The sequence below is a fragment of the Leptinotarsa decemlineata genome, unplaced genomic scaffold, assembly GCF_025532065.1.
Source record: "Leptinotarsa decemlineata unplaced genomic scaffold, Ldec_3_MD MMD2_tig00000008_RagTag_RagTag, whole genome shotgun sequence".
In the NCBI taxonomy this organism is placed as follows: domain Eukaryota; kingdom Metazoa; phylum Arthropoda; class Insecta; order Coleoptera; family Chrysomelidae; genus Leptinotarsa; species Leptinotarsa decemlineata.
The window spans coordinates 2,505,132-2,510,594 of record NW_027412537.1 but is presented as its reverse complement, the minus strand read 5'-3'; the positions used below and the strand labels follow the sequence as shown (position 1 = coordinate 2,510,594).

The 5,463-nt window shown below is 35.3% G+C and overlaps 1 pseudogene; it reads left to right on the top strand.

Annotated features, from left to right (window-relative positions):
* Positions 1–588: 588 nt before the first annotated feature.
* Positions 589–3,062, top strand: LOC111512432 (uncharacterized; annotated as a pseudogene).
* The last annotated feature ends 2,401 nt before the right edge of the window (positions 3,063–5,463 follow it).

Genomic DNA, 5,463 nt, shown 5'->3' with positions numbered 1-5,463 from the left:
CTTTAACAATTCAGAATTTATAATACACATTTTTAATTTCATCCGAAATCGTTTCAATAAACGAACGACGAACTGTAAAATCGTCCAAAACCAGAGCTTTCGTTTTATATCCAAGTTTATGACTTCAGAACATCGTTTTATATGCTCTGGTTTCTATCGCCATGTTGACAGTAAACTCCGAACAAACATTGCTGGGAATAGTTAGGATGGTATTTAGGATGCTCGTTAAACACATCACTATCTACTTTGTTTCTAGATGAACAATTTTCATTGTTGATCATCCTTTTTTGTTTCACTTTCTCGAAAACAGATATTTTTTGAAAAGAGATAGTTATATGCGAGAATTTTTGACGGGTGATTTTGTTAAGAATGGAAAATAGAAAAGTTACTTCAGTCCCCAGATTGAGTACTGGTACACCTCCCCATCACAATGTTAATTTCTGAATTTTGTTTATCTTCAACAATGTGGGTACGCTAATCTGAAAACCGATGAGTAGACCAGGTCAATTTAGTCATTTACTAGGTTACATCCGCAATGCTTATGGTTATGAATTCCCAAGGATACTCACATTGTCACAAGTGAACCAAATGCAGGTAATGAAGTTATTAAAGACCGTCTGTTATTACCTAATGTAGTGTATAGATATAGGTATAAGGTTTACTATTGTTAATTATTTCCGTTTATTGTATTCGTTTGAAAATACAGTAACGTTAGTTACGAATACAAGTGGTATAAAAACTTAGGGAGTTTCAATTCTCTTTTTCTTGAATATTTCTGGAGTTCTTTTTTATGATTATCTCCTACCAGGTAGTAATGGCTATATCCATCAGAATGTCAATAATATTTTTGATGAACAATTAAGTCAAAGAGTTTTCTAGAGGCGTGGAAATATTTCAAAAATTACTCAATGTAATTGTTTTATTTTTTGTGGAAAAAACCATTTGGCTTTCTACTTCTTCCATTATATAGAAAGTGGAACAAAAGTTTCTCAGAAGTTAGTAACAGATAAAATCTATGAGAAAGAATCTATCCAAAACAACTAATTTCGGTTATGAACCTGATTTACATTGGTGTTGAAGAGGCAAAAGACAAGTGTGTAACTCTAGAGGCAAGATCAAACCAACACGGGGGTACTTCTGCTTCTGTCTAGTACACATTTTCAATGTCGTCGATTGGATAAACCAGCGCATTTCAGCACATTGACTATAAAACAAAACCCTCTTCTTGCTGAAGCTCACAGCAATCTTGGAAATGTGTATAAAGAAAGAGGACAACTCCCAGAAGCACTAGAAAACTACAGGCACGCAGTGCGACTGAAACCAGATTTCACTGATGGTTATATGAATTTAGCACCTGCATTAGTAGTAGCAGGGTATATGGAATAGGCAATTCAAGCTTATATCACTGCTTTGCAATATAAACCAGATCTCTACTGTGTTCGTAGTGATTTGGGTAATCCAGAGGGAGCTCTAGGTCGTTTAGGCGAAGCTAAGGCTTGCTACTTATTGAAGACCATCGAAACGAGGCCAGTTTTTGCCGTAGCCTGTAGCAATCTTGGATGTGTGTTCAACGCGTAGGACGAAATTCGACTGGCCATCCACCATTTCGAAAAAGCCGTTGCACTGGATCCGAACTCTTTGGACGCTCAAACTCGGCAATTTGCTCTAAAAAGCGAGGATACTCGATAGAGCGGTAGCGGCCTATCTCCGAACCCTCAACCTTTCCCCTAATAATGCCGTCATTCACGGAAACCTCGCTTGCGTCTACTATGAGCAGGGCCTCATCGACCTGGCCATCGACACCTACCGAAGAGCCATCGATCCCCAACCTAACTCTCCCGAAGCCTATCGCAACCTGGCAAACGCACTCTAAGAGAAAAGACAAGTTTTTGAGGCCGAAGATTGCTACAACACGGCGCTACGGCTCTGCCCGTCGCACGCCGATTCCCTCTACAATCTGGCGAACATCAAGCGCGAGCAGTGTTGCCAACTAGATGAACTATAAAGTCGCTACACAAGAACCAAAATTCCGCTACACTGCTTCATATTCCGCTACGCTTATACATCTGACGCCATCAGTTCGCGCTTGCGCCATATCCAAAATTAAATACCACAGAACTCAAAGTTTATAGTTTGTGTACTGTTCAGATAGCACAAAACTGAACTGTCATTGATGTCAGGAATCATGATGATGCTAATTTTCAACCGCGCAACTCAGTAGATGGTACCTAATTTTCAAAATTTACAGCAGCTAATTTTTGAAAGCTGTCGTCTCGACCAAATATTTCTTAGCTTGAAATAATGACTTTGAAAAGTAAAAATAAATATCAATTTGTTCACGTAGAAATAGTCACACTGAGCTTTTGAACGATCATTCGCGACAGGTCTAATCCATTCATTCAAGTTGAAATCAGACAACCAATATTGAGAAAAAGTTTGTTTTCGAGACTTTTTGTATTTTTTCCCGTCCCCGTTTATTTCAACTGCGGTAGCTCTTTCGCTCGAGCTACAATCAGATCAGCTATCTTCCATTTCCACTGTAATTTGTTCCATATAATTCATAATTCTCGAGACAGTCGAGACTTTTAGTTCCCAGATATTGGAGGTTATATGGTTCATGATAGTAATGAAAATATCCAAAAATATTCTTCTACTCTTTCATCATGTAATGGCCTCAGTTATTGAGATTATAACGTATTAACTGTGCATTCAATTGCCAGCTGTCGGCTTCGAGTTCTGTCTGTCCATATTTTTTTCAATATTGATTATTTGTAGAAAATTCCGCTACTTTATGTTCAAATCCGCTACGCCGCTACCGTCCAGTAAATTCCGCTACGGTTGGCAACTCTGAGCGCGAGCAAGGTTACATCGAAGACGCCACCAGGTTGTGCCTCAAGGCGGAATTCGTAGCCGCGCATATTAATCTGGCGTCGGTGCTGCAGCAGCAGGGCAAACTCAGCAAGGCTCTTATTCTCTAGAAGAAGGCCTTCAGGATACAACCGATTTTCGCTGATGCTTACTCTAATATGTCTAATTCCAAACCAATGGATGTCTTCCATTGAGGATGACAGTGTTCGATGTAAGTGAAATTTTGCTTCTTCCATATACTACGTTGTGTAGCAATCCTGTGAATAATGTCTGATTCATATCCTTAACGAATGTTTGAAGTTCAAACGATGATATGAGTAGATTTAACTCATTCATGACATCTTGTAATGTTATCTAGATTGATGCTGACGATGTAATGAAATAAGTTTCCTGAATTGAAGAGGTTATATTTTTAGGAGTGATTAATTTTTGGGAAAGAAAGTTTTAGGCTTTCTACTACTCCATCTTGATACAAAAAAAGATGGATTAATAGAAAGCCTAAAACTTTCTTTCCCAAAAAATAGGTTTCCTATTTTGAAACAATGGATATTCGTCATTGAGGATGAAAGTGTTCCATATAACTGAAATTTAACCTCTTTCATATACTACATTGTGTAACAAATCTGTGAATGATGTCTGATGCAATTCTATAACGAATGGTTGGAGTACAAATCTACAAATGAAGCTATTCATTACTTAGTGCAGCTGGCATATTTTTTTGAGTTACCATATTTTTAAAGTGAAAATATAAATTACTAGCTGTTGCCCAGCCTTATATTAATGTACAGCCGAAGCTAGTGATCCTAGAATTTTGAAATATACGGGTAGATTCTTTGTATAGCGTAGATAAGCATAAAAAAAAGAAATCAGAAATTTCCACCCCCGAAGATTAAAAGGGGGGTTTGAAGATTGTATTGAATTTCTTCAGTTTTGAAGTTGGAAACCTGAAGTGGGTTGATAAAAAAAGATTGCAACTATTTGTTTAAAATGGTCTAGTATTATATGATTGTACCTCCAGATCCTCAGCATTGAACCAAAACACTTCTGATTTTTTATTGAAACTGACATGTCTCATAGGATTTTTTATAAAAATTATTATAAACAAAATTCTAAACAGATGAAAATAGGAAAGTTGATGTTCAACAGCAACAAATTATATTTCAGCTATGACTCTTATGAAAAAAAATCTATCAGTTCAAATTCTGTTAAGGATGAAGTCAGGAAAAACGAGTGCAAAAAAGATTTATTAGTTTTCTAATATCGAAGGGAAGACAAGTTGCGCCATCTTTGAGGTGGTAGAGATAGTTTTGTAAGACCTAATGAAGGCTACACTTATTTGAGAGAAGAAATCTTCAGTAATGAAGTAAGGTAACTTCCAAGTGATATTCAAATTTGATTTTGAATGATATTCTATGTTGGTTTCACCCTTTCAGCCAATCTTTTGGTGATAATAATAAAATAATAATAGATCAATAGAGATATTTATTGATATACAACTGGCATCAGAAGAATTTCTCAAACTACCTATAACAAAAAAACTCAAGAATAACAATGAGTTATTTTCTAAAAACGTTTGTAGGATAACATGATTAAAATATCTTACAAAAAACAATTGTGGTTAACGACGTTTCGAATTTAATTTAATTCTTCACGACTTTGTAACAATGAATTTCATAAAACATAACTACCACAAACTTCATTACTGTTATTTGGCTTTTTCATGTTAAAACTATTGATTAAATTGAAAATCATTAGACGCGTTACATACATACAAATAAAAAAAACACTGTAGCAAGCAAAATATTCAAGACCGACACAACACAATGACATGAAACAAACAATTGGCTTCATCTATAAGATGGTACTTGTTTTTATTGATGTAAGAGTTACAGTTGGGAATAGGAATTTTTTCGGAAATTCAATGCTTGAATTGAAATATGCAGTATTCACGCCATCGGCATCCCTTCTAGTGTTGACACTATTGTATTTGAGGATATTATTCATTTTGCTCAAAAATCTTCTAGATAAAAATGATCGGACATTTAGAATCAATGGATGTTCAAAATGAAAAAAGTGCTCATGTTCTCTTTCATGATTGATAAAAGCTGTGAGGTACTTGATATTTAGTTTTTTAGAATCTCTCATCTATTTCAAAGCTCGTGTTTTAGGATAATGTTGTTAATGTTAATTTTTAGGATAATATGTTTCATCAGTAGTTACAGTTGAAGAGGCAACTTCAATTTGTTTTTTAATGAGTTTCAGGCTTAGTTTTTTAGACGAAAAGTGGCCTTTTTCTGAGAAACTAGACCTGTTAATTAGAAACAAACAAATAAAAGCGTTACTCATCTACTCACTAATCCTGAATGACCAGATATTGGTCATTTGGGTATCAAAATCGTAGTAAAAAACTCTGCTCATATTTCGATTTGCCATGATTCAACTTGCACAAAAGTAAAAGAATGCTTCGAGATAAAATTTGGTGAAGTACTCATGTGAAGTATCAATTAATATTTTTAACGAATATATTCACTTGCTGATGGAAATAACAAGGTCAATTTTGTGTGTAATCAGTGTAAACTATAATAATCAAAAAAG